Raw genomic sequence first — 15516 nt, 5'->3', positions numbered from 1 at the left:
GCGGCGGCGGGGAGGCGCTGAGCCCGCCTTGCCCGCACCAAAACCTGCCCGTGGGGCGGCCCAGTTCGTACGTGAATGGCATCCTGGCTTGTGTCAGCACTAGCGTGGCCAGCAGGGACAGGGAAGGGATCTGACCCCTGTACTCGGCACTGGTGAGGCCGCCCCTCGATTCCTGTGTTCAGTTTTGGGCCCCTCACCCCAAAAAGGCCATTGAATGACTCGAGCGTGTCCAGAGAAGGGCAACGGAGCTGGGGCAGGGTCTGGAGCACAGGTCTGCTGGGGAGCGGCTGAGGGAACTGGGGGGGTTTAGTCTGGAGAAGAGGAGGCTGAGGGGAGACCTCATGGCCCTCTACAGCTCCCTGACAGGAGGGTGCAGAGAGCTGGGGATGAGTCTCTTGAACCAAGTAACACCCGATAGGACAAGCAGGAATGGCCTCAAGCTGTGCCAGGGCAGGGTTAGACTGGATGTTAGGAAACATTTCTTTCCTGAAGGGGTTGTTGGGCGTTGGAATGGGCTGCCCAGGGCAGGGGTGGAGTCCCCATCCCTGGAGGGGTTGAAGAGTCTTGACCCAAGTGCTGAGGGATCTGGTGGAGTTGAAAACAGTCAGTGTGAGGTTAATGGTTGGACTGGATGATCTTTAAGGTTTTTTCCAACCTAGATTATTCTGTGAGAAAAGGGCCTTGGCCTGCCCTGCCGGAGGGTCTGTGGGGCCATGGCTGGTCCCTGCCCCAGGGAGGGGCCCCTGCCTCAAGCAGCACCCCAAATGGCAGCAGGCTGCTGCGGCTGCCTCCTCACAGCATGGCGGGTGGCAGAGTGAGGGGTCAGTTGGTGCTGGAGCCAAGTGTCCCTTCAAGTGTGGGGTGGGAACAAAGTAGCTCCTTTCACCTCTGTCCCTCAAGGAGGTTTCAGGTGGGGGAGAAGGACCCAAAAGGAGGACTAGAGAGCATCCCCAGACCTAAAGCAGACATGGGAGAGCAATGGGTGCCATGGCATTGGGTTGTAGAGCTGGAGCTTCCCGTGTGCCGCTGGGCTCATCAGCGGTGGTTGGAACACAGTGCAAGCAGGCTTCTACTGGCTCCTTGGGACACTGGGTGGACCCACAACAGTGTATTAATGCTGGCTTTGTGGCATGGAGGTGGTGGTATGGTATCCCAGAAACACACTCTTGGATGTTTTCATGACAGAACAGCTCAGCTAATAATTGTTTTCTGGGGCATTGTTAGCTTTATCCATAATTCAGATAACCTCCAGCCCCAGTGTTTTCACCATCATTACTTTAGAAATTGTTATATACATTGGTATTATTGAGCTACCTCTAAGACATTTGTTTCAATGAGATTTCCTCAGGTATTACTAGCAATCTGGATTCAATTAGCAGCTACACTGGCAGGAGAAAGGTGAAGTTTAAACTTCTCAGAGATTCACTTCAAAATATGCCTGACCTCATCAACTAATTAGATCAATCATGTTGTCTATGATGTTTCCCCCAGTCCTTTTATTGGTGGCAGCTGATTTTGTAGCCTGCCTGAGACCCTACATTAATGAGAGTTATTTTCTAGTTTGGTTTCCTAACTGTGCTTTAGAAGATGATAGGGTGTGAAGAAGACAAATTGCAGTATTTCTCAATAATCTGCGGGATCTAACACAGGAGTTAATCAGGACACGGATAGGACAGAAGAGGGCACTCTGACCCTTAAAATACAAAAAAGTCTCCACCAACACTGAGCACACTACCCGAAGCAAAGATTCCTTCTGTCTCTTGTCTTTTTTTTTTTTTTTTTTTTTTAAGTTCTTGTCACTACTTAAGCACTATTAAAAAGGCAGAATAATATATCTCAGGGGGGTGAGGAACAGAGCATACCAGAGTAAGTCCAATAACTTAGTGGTGATCGAGAAGATCCAAAACAGCTGTAAGGAGATATGTGGGTTACAACTTGGAAAACTACAGGTTTGTCTTTGAAGAACCGTCTTTGAAGGCAATAGGGTGCTTCAGTGTAAGGGAGCCATTTCTAACTCTTGGCTGACCACTGTTGATTGCAGCCTGGCAAGACGATCTTGACAGGCTGGACCTGCACCGAGCTCAGGGCTTCCCAAGTTACTACAAGTGAACCTCACTTCACTTGAGGTGCCTACAAACCCCACACCTTGCCCCTGCACCCGGTGTCTAGTTCCCAAGTGGCCTGTTGAGGCACCTTGACATCAAGGCATTGCTGGTTTTCTTGGCTAAGCTGGTGAGGTGTGTCATGGCATTAAATTTTTATGGAGCCCAAGTGCAGGTTATCAAGGTTGACTTGTAGACAGCTGTTTCCTTATGGTGGACCCCCTGTTCTTGCGTCTCTCTTTTCAGGGACAGCTTTCTTGAGTTTGAAATACAGGTACAAAGCACTCATCTTGAGTTTATTCACTCTATCAGATAGTGTAGAGGAAGGGCTGCCTTCCTACTTTTCTCACCTATATAACAAAATCTATGAAAATATGCATCACTTTACAATCACATGAATGACTGACTTCAGTAAAATGCTTCGAGGAGTAGGGTGAGACTCATAAATTAAAGGTGTCACTGTGCTCAGGTGATCTGTCAAAGATTAAACAGACTTCTGGCCTTCTCTGAATTAATTTCAATAGAGTTGAGCATATTTCTAGTCCCCCCTGTCAGGTCCTCGGGAAGCTCATCTGTGGTTCCTTACTACTACTCTATAAAATTTTTTTGTGACTGCTTACCCAGCTTGAATTATAGCTTCCTATTACTTAGTGTGTGTCTTCCTCTCAGGTAGTCATGGCTAAGTCACTCTTCAAGTTCTTTTTGATAAGTCTTGATCAAATCTATCCTGGAGGAGTGGGGATGTCCCATGGAGCACACTATAGTCGTGTTTCCACAATGCCTAGGCAGCTGTGACTCAATCTAGGGATGCTGTGTCCAGTGTGTCCAGCTGGACATACTCCCACCTACAGCCTATTTCAAAACCAAATCTCTTTTGGCATGGGCATTTCAGTGACCTGCCTTCCTCCCCTGATGTTTGTGTCCTTGCAGATGTATCAATAAAGACAACATATGCTCTCTCAGGTCACCAGTCTAACTGTTCCCTCTTGGACCTATGTAGAAACACACTTCCTTGCTAAAGTTTTTACTGAATGATGGTTCTATTCATTAGAGGGAAAAAAGACGATATTTAGGGATTACCCTGGGATGAAGGAGACCTGCCTTGTGTTTTGTGACTCCGTGACTCTGAGCTATTTTAATTTCTGTTTTCTGTGCTATAGCTCAACTTTATTGTAAGCATGAAAGCCTGAAGAGCTGACCTTCTCAGACCACATGCTGCTTTTAGCCAGGTAGGGAAGGGTTATATGTTTCTGATGTGGAGGTGCCTGAGAAGCTGTATCAGCGTTGGCTCAGAATGAGATCAGAGACAGCTACTTCAGGTCTAGGACACATCTGGGTTTCTGTGACACTGAATGTGAATTAAGAAACCCCAAAAACTTGTTACAAGCATCAGGGCAGGGCTCTTACTCTGAGTTGTGTGAACATGGGCAGATTGCTTCCTGGCTGGAGCTGATCTGCCTAGCTGCATCTAACACATGCTCTCTGGATTTAACCCACTCCCAGCCCCATGAGGCCAGGGACACAGTGCTTCAGTCCCAGCATAGATATGTGCATCAGTCTCTGCAGCACTGGGATGAGGGCTGTCAGTGTCATCTTCTGCTGTGTTGCAGTCTGAAAAAACAGAGATTTCTTCTAAATACCCAAGGCCACGTTGCAGCAGCCCCAACATAGCTGTCCATGGAGTGTCAGAGGGTTTGAAAAAGGGACTGAGTTTTTATGTTGCCAAAGGGAACCTGGATGTCTTTTTAGAGGAAACACAGCAAAAAGTGTTAACACCTGCTGTTATTGTTATTATGTCTCTAAACAGAAAGAGATGTCTACACAGGACTGAGCTGCTCTAGAGATGTGGTCTGTTGTGCCTTCAGGGTTGAGAAGACCTAAGCCTTCAAAACTGCACCAGAGGAGGTTCAGACTGGACACTAGGAAGCATTTCTTTACTTAAGGATGGTCAAACACTGGAACAGGCTTCCTCAAGACCTCTCTAAGGCGGTTGATGCCCCAAGTCTGTCAGTGTTTAAGAGGCATTTGGACAATGCCCTTAATAACATGTTTTAACTTTTGGTAAGTGCTGAATTGGTCAGGCAGTTGGACTGGATGGTCATTGTAGGTCCCTTCTGACTGAAACAATATTCTGTTCTAAAGAATAGGCAGTCAGATGTCAACAGATTCCAAAAGGAGTGGGGCTGCGTCTTTGAGGGCCTTCCTCACCTCATCCTCTCTGGGTGTGCAGAAAACACCTGTGGTCATCTCCTTCTCAAGGGGGAATGAACACTGTCTTAATACAGACCTCAGGACTTGGCATGGTTTGGTTTCAGTTGGTTTTGAAAGTGTAAACATTGCTTTTGATAATTCATTTTTAAAACCTTGCTTTGGCTTCTATTACCACAGGAGTGAAGCTCCTTCAGCTGATATTTATGCAAGTGTGGCACAAATGCGTTTCCTGTCCTCTCACCTGTGTTTCATTGGTTTCTACAGTCGTAATGCCAGGTACAGAGCTTGGAAGTGATCCCTGATCACAGAAGGACACAAATGTCAGAGTGAGAGGAAGAAAGGTTAAAGGGTGAATCCCCTCAAGCATTCAGTATGCCCTTATTGCTAGGAGATGCTGGGCTCTTATACTGGAAGGATGAGGACAGACGCCATGGTGTGGATCCACTGCTCCATGGCTTGCATGGTAACATCTTCCTGAGAAAAGCAACCCAGAGTCTGCTTTTGTCTTAGCTAAATCCTGCCCTTTACAGAGCAACTGTCAAGTCATTCATAGTTGCTGCAGCCTTACCAGTGGCCGATGAAGAAGACATAGCTCCCTTCAGACTGAGGGGCCGTGTATATTACACAGTCCAGGAATATCTGAGTCCTTCAGGCTCTCCTGAAGAACCATGTCACTGTGGGCACGAGGCAATGCCTGGATTCCTCTGTGTGCTGTCTATCCTAGGCATCAAACCAGCTCTATAAACTACTTGAGAAAGGTTTGAGTATAATGGATTTTATTTGAATATTTGAACAATTTGATGGCAGCTCTAGTTTTTCTGGAAGCATACGTTTAATGAGACGTGAGTTTTTGGTTAGTTTAAGATGAGTTGACCTTGCTGAAACTTAATAACTGGAGATATCCCCAAATATTACTTAAAATAACCTAAGGTGCCAGAACTGTCTGGTTTGAACAGCTGTTCATTAAGGTGGCCATCATGCATCCATAGTTACATTTTTCACCTTACTGTAGAGCAAGCAAAGAGGAGAGGGAGGACTGTTCTTCAGACATAGCGTCCTAGCACTGAGCTTGGAGAAGCAATGGACTGGAAAATCTTCAGCTGGTCTTGTCAAAACACCTCCAGGCCTTGATCGTTTTGGAGTGTACATCCTGTCGGAGCCACGTGCGGTTAACCCTGCCAGACCAACTGCATGTTCTCCCCTGCACATGCAGTTGCTGTGGAAGTGATCATATCTGCTCCCCTGAGCCTGAGGCTCCTGGGGGGACTCTGGCAATGGGCTTCCATGGCACATCACCAGTGTGTTCATGCACATCTGTTTTCTTCTGTTTCCTTTTCCCTTTCTTGCATTCCAGCCCTGAAGAATAAATTGTTATTGTGTAACCTTTATGGGAGAAGAAAGAAACCAGTTGCCAATGATTTCTATCAGGGTGCAAGTGATACATGAAATATAAACTGGTCAGTTGGCAGCTTTGCCTGTGCCTCAGTAGATACTGGCTCTATGTTTAGAGTCAGAAGTGTCTTTAAATTCCTCTTGGAATCTGTGGTGTTTTCACATCATCAGGAATTTAAGATGTGACTGGCTTTTGCAGCTTCTCTTAGTGTTTTGGCTCTTGATTGTGTCCCCACTCAGTATTGAGTTCCCTGTGGGATGCCTCGCAACCTTACAGGTTACAGAAGGGACAGCAACACTGGGTTATCTCTGCATCCATGAAACACCTGATTTTCCCAATTTTCTGATTCAGTAAGATATTTTTAAGTGGAACTGAATCTAATGTGGAAGTCAATGTTGAAATGAATCTAAAGTAGACTCCGGTAGTCTGTGTAGAAGACAGGTATAGCATTTCTGCAGAGGTTAAATGAGCGAGATAAGTTTGGACAGGAATGGATGACGAGTGTGTGACAAAATAAGATTAAGATCAAGAAATGGCGCCAGAGGCATTTCCCTTAGACAGTAAATTCTTGGGTCTTCTTGAGTCCTGTATGGGTCCAGATGCCAAGGGGTGTCTGTGTGGAGTTTCCATAGTGTAAGCAATGGAGGGTGAGTCTCTGGAGCCATCTTACAGAAAAATGCAGCAGAAACACCATCAAGCAAATAACTCATTGACCAGTCCAGGCAGCTCCTTCAGTACTTAATGTCAAACTGAAAGGCAACTGTTGGGTTGGGAGCTTCCTCATTCCAGAAATCAGAAGTACTGTCCTTAGTAAGTAGTCTGGAACATCTTGAAAACCTAAAGACAGCCCTGAGTTGAATGTCCCCATGCTGTTTCATGAGATGCTTAAAAAAAATAATCAAAATGGATTATGAAAGAAATCCCATTCGTCTTGAAAGGCAAGTGTAATCTAAAGACTGATGGGTGAACTTCCAGGTACCTTTACATTTCATAGAGTCAATATTTGTTCTTTCTCCATTTATAACCCCATTACTCTCTCTAGGTGGGCAGATTTCAGAGGGGGGAACATTTGTTTTTCTTGATTAATGCATTAATGCTAGTGGTTTGTCATAGTAAATTATACCTACTATCCCAACCTGCTCATGCAGGAGAAAAAGCAAGACAAAAATTTATGATCAAATTGTTCAGAGTCACTTATTATTTTAAACAAATCATGCCAACTTCTGCTCTTCATTACTGTGTCAACAGTGACTCACCTGAGGAGAAAATGTGATCCAATATCCTTTGTTTTGCAAAAGTCCTTTAGAAATCATAACATTATTTTCCACTACACTGGTTCAACTGCATGCAGTATTATTGCAGGAAGATAGGTGGGAGAGAAAAACTGCTGCTTCATTTTATGTCTTAGCTTCCCCTGGATTCACACCAGGGTTTTCACCTGAGAACTGGGCTTTACAAGTTCAGTGTCTCAGCCTCCTGCTTCACAGAAGCAGCAGCAGCTGTAGACATTGGCTTCCTAAACCAGCTGAAGAAGCCCTCAACTCTCCTTGGTATTCATAACACCATTTGTGTCAATCTTGGTGAAAACCAGACTGTCTCAAATCAGCACTTAGGACTGAGTGCCCTTTTATTGTACATAGCTGCTTTTCCTTTATTGCCAGAAGGTACATTTTGCAGAGGGAGGGTTATGTGGAGGCTAGCTGGTGTGCTGTGTTGGGGTAAATGCAGTGAGCTGAAAATAAAAGATTTTACTTGTCACTGCAGGAAAGCTGGTATGGCTAGTTATGTATGTCCCAAGATGGGGTTGGCAAGTGAAGCAAGAAATTATCAGCAGCATAGTAATAAATAGAAAACATTCTCCATGGGCAGCAGCATCTCAGGCTGAGAATGACTAGGGAAGGGCTGGGTGTGAAATAGCACCGACAGGATAAACTGCAGAACAGGGCGGAGAACAAGCACCAGAGTGGCGGGCAGGGGAAGACTGGGAGGGTGATGCTGGCTTGTCAGTGTGCTGCAGAGGGCTGGTACAGCAAAAAATAAAAAAGTAGTTGGAAGCTGGGTGGGCTCTAGTCCCTTTTTACCTCAGCTGAGTTGTTTCTGAGGCAAGTTACCTGTGTATAGAAATGCTACCTTTCATACCAGTCTTACGCAGTTCCCTGTTTGCAAACACTAAGCTAAAGATTAGCATGCACATATGCTCTGCACATAACACTACTGTTAGTCCAGACAGTGCCTAACCTGGCCAACTCGGACATTTGCAAATCTCTTGTAAGTCACTGTACAGTCTTCTTCCTTCCTCTGTGTTCTTTGTAGCTGGTCCAATAAGTAACGTTACTGTGTTAGGTATCAGCGACTTGTCTTCGAGCCAGGTGCGCAGAGACAATGAATGCAATAAAATTTCAGTATGAGATTTCTTTAGTGGGAAGTGTCTCTTGCCCTAGAAGCAGGTTAACTGGAGTTCCCTAACACTAGTGTTGTGGCTACAGAGTGCAAAGATCTGAATGGCCTGAACTTCAATGCCATTGTAAGTTCCTCAGGCTGTTTTAGATGACATAGTCCAGCACTGTCTGCAATGCCCAGTGCACCTGGGCTTTGTCACTGGATAGTCTCCTGAGACAATTGTAAAACAAATAATTGGTGATATTATTGTCCTGATTACTTAAATGCATGTGGAAGCATATAGTTACTCTTGAAACGGTCCTTTCAAATAGAAAAGATTAAAAAAAGTTAAAGAAAAAATATTTTTAAGCACAGGTGAAAGGAGGACATAAACCTGTTCTTGCAAATGGTAAACCTAGTCCATTGTTGAATTTGCACTGATGCCAGTGAAATTACACTTGGGATTAATTTTACCCATTCAGGAGAAAGGCATTTCCTCTGATTCCCTTTGATTTCTTACCAGTTTATGATCTGGGAACCAGAGGGGTTTTTGTGTAATTTGCTGTCTGTACAAAAAGGAGGGAAATGCCCTGTGCCCCCAGGCAATGATAAGCCTGAGGTGAAAGCTGATCTGTTCCAGTTACGCGGGAGATTTGCTCACTTTGTGTTCCTCAAATGTTCTTCAGCTCTGCCTTCCGTTAGACCTGTCCTTTAATAAAGGGAACATTAGGAAGTGTTAAGCTTCAGTGAAATTGCTTTTCTGAAATCTAGAATTGTTCAAATCCATCCATGATCAAAGATGTGAGGATGGAAGGGACTTAGGGAGATGTGTTGTTGGTTCACTCTCACAGGAGAAGACAGTCCTGGCCCTGAATCAGGGAAGCCGATAAGATTTTTTTCACTGACTTCACCAGCTCAAACGGGAGCACAGTCTATGCTGAATGCCCCTATAGGAACGGTCTGTCCTGCTAACTGCTGTAAATAGGTGGGAGCACAGCAGGTAGCAGCCTGGGCTGTAGCTGTGCTGGAGTCCAGAGGTGGGACTGCAGGATGCACTGTCATTCCTGGGCAGCTCTAATCCGCTACCTTGCCTAGGTAGCAAGACAGAGAAGATGCTGTAGCACTGGCAAACAGTACCAGTCTGCCCTGGGTCCAGGGTTGTTTATTCAGTTCTTAGCCCACACCACTCTGTCTTCACTATGGCTAGTAAGGACTTCTGAAACACTGGTGGGTCTTTTAGCACATGTCGTGTGGCCATATTCAGGCTATGAAACTTCAAAGCAGGATTCCTTCGTGCTGTTGGGATGGCCAAAGTCCCTGCTGACTCCCAAGCCATACTCAGGAATTTTCTGGATGCCAGATGGCCTGGGCGAAAAGTGTGCCAAGGACTAGTCCAGCAGGTAACTGTAACCAGATGAGTTGCAGTGCCTGTGTCCAGACCCTTGCTTGGTTCAGCTTATTGCTATAGATGTGGACATTATGCAAAGGCTTCATGACTGTGCTTGGAAAAAGTCAGTTTTGTGGGAAAGAAGGTCTCTGGCAATGGAAATGTCTTTTCCAATCTAAGTGTCCAACGTCAGTTATAACAATAGCTGCAGTAAGCATGGGGTGTGATTGTGTGTAGAGGATGTGTGCCCATGAGGGACAGGAGGACCTGAGGGAGCGCTAAAGGACTCTTTTGCTGTCTTTCATGCTATTGCACTTGCATGTCCTCAAGGTGGAGTCCACAGTACTTGTGAGGTTTGGGATAGGTGTCTGTGGTATCACTTTAGGTATCATTTTAAGGATGAATGTTGAGATGACTCCCAGTTTGTATAAAATTGCATCATGGCATGTTTCTCCCACAGGACAAGCAGAGAACTTCTAGTCAAGTAAAGCTGAGGAAGAATTCTGGTTCCTGTGGAAATGCATGACAATGTAAGTTATCTGTGAGGGTTGGCAGTAAAACAGGAAACAAAAGGGAAAAACAAAGTGGAGATCAGGATTAAAAGGGGTCTGTAACCTGAAGTGACTCACACCTGCATAGCAGCAGGATAGAGACAATTCTCACTTGGTTACCACAGGTGGGATGATAGAAAAAAACCATACTGCTGCTCACATTGAACCAGCTGGGAAGTCTCTTCTCTTCAAAGCAAAGACCATCTAGGTCACAGATAGGTATCTTGAGGTGTAAAATTCAGGTTCTTATTTAACAAGCACTCCCAGAGAGCTATGGAAGATACTAAAGGAAAGATAGCAGTGGCAAAAAAAAAAAAAAAAAGCACGCCAGTATATACCATTGTTCAATTAATGGAGAAATCTTCCCAAGGTAACTGTTGGGAGAGGACTAATGTGTCAGGTTAAGTGAGGTAGGAGTTTCACATTACAGAAATAAGAAGATAGTGCAAGTCCTGAAGGTCTCAGTGAACTTCAGGGTCTTAGCTGGGTGCTGTATGCCCACATAGCAAAAAATCTCAGGGAATGACATCCAAAGAAGCAGGACAGATGACACACAGGGAAAAGGAAGGATCCAGTTCACAGATGAGGAACTCTGAACCTTGAAATCCTTGTCTCTTGAAATCCTTATGTGACTTACAGTGGAGTACAAAGATGAAGTAATGAAGATGACTCCAAATCCCTGTAGTTCTAGTACAGTGATTAACCCAATAACATCCTGTACACCAGGCACTAGCTAAACCCAGCTGGATATGCTGGTCCCAGATAAAGCACAAGACTGTACAGTATCCTCTAACACAGAACATGGCATAACATAGAATCACTATACTAAGGAGAATGACAGCTGAGAGACATTTCAACATCAATTACTTGGTGCAGACACGAGGGGAGAGTTTTCAGTGTTGTGAATCACTTTGTAGTCTCCAGATATGTTATTTTTGATATTTTCGCACATTGGAGGATTTTGCATCACTCCGTACAACATTTCCCAATGCTTTAGTGAGATAAGTGCATTGCTTGGGACTGCTCTACACAGAATTATGTTAAAGCAACACCCCCACTCTAAACCTGTTCCAGTATGGAGAGAAGTCCCCCAGGTTTTATATTTGTTTTTTTTTAAAGTGGGATGATTGAGTGACACAAAATGTGAAAACTTCAAAGGCTTATCACTTTGAATATTCTGCACAGCTGTTGTTTAGCGTTGAATGTGGAGACAGGGGAGGATTTTACTTGTGAGATGCTTGGTGTTGTATTGCTGAACTGCATTATGTGAAGTCCTGTGCCTTCAAATTGATGAAAGCAAACAGTGCTTACTTCCATGAGTAACCCCATCTGTTTCCATAAGACACTCTTAGGGGAAAGATTAAAAAAGAAAAAAAGAACAAAGAGCTGGGAAGCTTTGCTATTTTGTATTTGAAGCTCTGTCTACCCATTTAGATGTATTTCTATAGGTATAAATGCACATATACTTTGTCATTAATTTACATTTGTTTACAAGGAGGCAATGTGGCCAAGTGGAAAGAGCTCTAACTGGACTTAAATATTAAAAGTATTTGAACTTTTCTCATCACTGACAGTTTCCCCTGGCTGACCTTGAAAAAGTAGTGACTTTTTCACTACTTTTGAGTAGTGACTCAAACATATGACTGTGCTTCGTCCGTGTATGAAATGGCAGAATGCAATGGTGGTCTTTTGGGCAGTGCTCTGAGACCTTATGGAAAACACAATAAGAAGTAATAATGTTACTAGGGTTCAGAAAGCAAGACTAGTCCTAGCACATTTGTACAAATAAACCTGCTTGTCACTGTATAAACAAATATGGCTTCAACCCTACATATGATTCTTTAGCTGAAAGCTAATCCTGGTCCAGCTCATCTACTGACCAGCCCTTCTTCAAGCTGTTCATGATTTAGTCAGCAAGGTAGAGGTGATGCTAGGTCAATGAAAAATAGAAAAGCATTACCAAAAATCAGCTCATCCAGCATTAAACTGAGAATCATCCTAACTGCTATTCCTGATTACCATTTATAAACCAGGTGATGTTGGGGTGACAAAATTGGCTTCACTTTTCAGTGCCTCAGTTTCCCCAGTTGCAGCTGTACTTAACTGCTTTTAAAGCATTTTGTGAATTTGCATGCATGTTTGAGTTGTTACAGTTTTATGTGTAGCAGGAGAAGGAGATGATCTGCAAGAAAAAGTATGGGAGGAGAAAGAACAATATACTTAAGTATCATGGGCAAAAAGGAGAACTGAGGTACAGTTGTTCAGCATCCTGGACTAAAGCCACGTTGGGATTCAGATGCTTGACTCATGGTTTAGCTCTGGCTGGAGAAGTACCCTAGGAGGTGGGACTGGTTTGTGTGCCTGCATCTCAGTGCTGAGTGGGTACAGCACTGGTTGTTGCAGGGGAAGCTGAGAGGTGCTGATCTCAGCCCTAGGCTTTCTGTTTGTAACTAGGTGCTATGGACTTCGCTTCTTAAACTGGGCACATAGACCTCATGCGCTTTTTCCCATGATCAGGAAGGGATTAAAACCCAGCTCAGACAAAAGGCTCTGTGTCTTCTAGAGGGAAGAAGTGTTTTTAAGTATACCCAAATGCTGTATCTAATACAAAGCAGTCATTATCCATAGTTACTCTGGGGAGAGAAAGAGACCAAATAATCATTACTCCAAGCTAAGATGTAATGCTGAACTGCATCAGTAGTGGCCTTTTCCTGCTTCTGGGTGGCTTTGGGGACAAGGGATCCAAGAGATCGTGTATCATCATCTGCATTATTACCTATCCCCAGGAGACATATTTGAAGGCATGGCTGGATTTTAAGGGCTGTTACTCCTAAAAATAAAGATTCATATTGGTGTCCCCTTGATTCATGTTTATCCCATGAGACTATCCGTGACAAAAAGACCATCCTTTGTCTGTACTGCAGCTGGGACAGGTGGCCTCTTTCTGTTTGAAACACACAGCTGATGTTCCCACATGCCCTAAGGAATAAGGGCATTATGGAGATGGGCTTTAACTGAATTGTCTGTTTCTCAAAGGCTGATATATTTTATTTTTTTTTTTAGCAAGAGCTGCTTTCTGCTTTCCTTTTGGAAGGCATCTTTACAAACTTGCTTAAAAACAAATCCCTCACGTGATACTGATGTAAACTTTCTCCCCACAGGTTTGACTTTATTAACAATAACCTAAAGGGCTGCTCAAACACACTTCCGAAGTTTAGCCTTAAACCCTTTGTCACTGGAGTTTTGGGTTTTTTTTCCTATATACTGAGACAGCCAAACCTAATTACCCTTTAATCAGTAAAATCAACACCTGCTAACAGGGTGGGCTCTTTTCAGCAAATAGTCCGTCCCTTTTCCAGAGCACTGATAAATTTCCAGGGGCCCTATTGTTTCTCTGTCCTTCTGATAAGGGGCTTTGACTGATAATCTGGTAATGGGTATGGTTATTTTATGCCTATAAGCAATAGTGGTGAATCTTCCTTTTGGCAAGGGCAACAGGACTAGGTGAGACAGGAATTATACATAAATGCTAGGAGTCAAATGTCTTGATCTTTTTCTCTTTAAAATTTAGGTCAACCCTGTAAAGTATGGGTCAGAGAGATCTGGCATGTGGGATTAAAGTATTAGGTGAAATAAAGAGTAAGGCAGCCCATAGAAGTTCCTGGTCTTTGATCTTGTTTAAGCATTCCTCTGCAAAAGGGTAAGGTGGCAGGACTGTCTGCAGAGAGCAGGGACTGGATTGTACAGATCCTGGTGGACCTCAGGGTGTGTCTATTCTTGTCAGGTCAACCCAGGGCCACCACTGTCCTTGAGAGGTGACCCATCTGCACCTTCACTGTAGGTCCTCAGTGTGTGAAGAGCTCTTTGTGGGAAGGAGGGTTGCTTAGGTGCAGTTCAGGCCAGACCAGCCTCTTGTTCATGTGGTCTGGGTGGATAAATCATGGACAGGTTTCAAGCTTAAACTCAAGATTTCCCATACTACCTTAATTCTCCATGTGACTGGTTAGAACTTGAGCAAGTGGCAGGATAGACAGAAAGCAAATGGGGCCACAGGTCTTACAGCTCCCCTTGAGGTCTGCTTCTAGCACACAGATCATCCCAAGACAGATTTCTGGTGGAAACAATGACTATGGTATTCATGGCAGGACTCTTGAAAATATCTTTCACATATAATCTGACAGCCAGTCTGATTTTCATCTGAGAACAGCTGAAACATTGTTAGAAATTTCATCATAAGAAACTCTTTACAAGTGCACTGAGCTGTGAAAAATAAAATAAAATAAAATAAAATAAAAAAACCCCAACAAAAAACAACAGACCCCTTTGGGCTGAAGTCTTTACATTTCAGCTCTAAGGTGAATATTTTTGGAAAGTTTTACTTAATTCCATGTGGATGAACAGGACAGAGGAGTAAAAACCAGCTGTGGTTTTCCCTGGGTGTTGCTACTCAGGTTATTTTTGCTGGATAGAAGCTGCAGCTTTGTTCAGCAGCTACATGTGTGCCTGGCTCCATCTCCCCTTCCCTGGCAGCCCCACACAGTGCTGCTCCATAGGTTTGTGTATGTGTGTACACAGGCTGCTAAATGGCTGGTGTTGGCTTTGCCTGTGGAAACTATCCCCTGTTCCCTGCACTGACACTCAGCCTCTGCTCTAGCCTAGATATGTTGGTTATGTCCATTATTTATGTGCAAACCTATGCCTGAGCTGCAACTAATGCTGATGACTGAAGCCTGGGATCTCTTCTTCCAGGAGAACAGAGTCTGCCAGTCCAGTCTGATTCTGTGTCCCCAGAGCTTGGCTCAGCTCTTCCAGGTTAGCATGGATGGCTTGATGCTGCCAGGGTATAGATGAAGATCAGGCAGGATCAAGTAGCAGATGTGCCTCCAGGTGTGCTGGAGCCTTCTTTTCACTTTGAAGGGTGAGCAGTGCTTGAGTTAGCAGCTAAGGCCTTGCTAGTTGGAGGTTAAAGTAATTGCTGTGGAAGGAGATGGGTCTCCTGGGTCTGGGGAGAGTGGTCCACTGGGGAGAGGGAGCCTGGCATGGGTGGCTGTTGCCAAAAGGTTTTTGGATATGTTGGCTGACACCAGTCCCAGTCCTGCAATGAGATCCAGGAGGGTTTGATCCCTGGGCCTGTGCAAAGTCTCCTCCATTGTGGGATTACTCTCAATAGTGGACACAGCTGAATAATTGTTCTGTCACCAGTCTGGCAGGACACCACTGTTCACACTGATTTCAGCGGCAGCTACAAATACCCATCACTCCAAAAATCTGTGTGAATTCAGGCACTTTGCTCTGGGCTCCCTCCTTTGAAAATATTGCCCATCCTTCTGTCTGCGTGCGTGCACCGGAGAGACAAGATCCCCGGGTATCTAAACCAACAGCAACCGGCTTTTCCAAACCAGCCCCCCAGGGCAACCCCCGCCCCCCCCGCCCGACTCTCCCCCCTAACCGCTTGCAGTGCCGCTGCTGGACAGCTGCACGGTAATAGTCTGC

This window comes from Athene cunicularia (genome assembly GCF_003259725.1).
Source record: "Athene cunicularia isolate RWA chromosome 3 unlocalized genomic scaffold, athCun1 chr3_part1, whole genome shotgun sequence".
Taxonomy (NCBI): domain Eukaryota; kingdom Metazoa; phylum Chordata; class Aves; order Strigiformes; family Strigidae; genus Athene; species Athene cunicularia.
Note: the sequence above shows the minus strand (reverse complement) of the source record.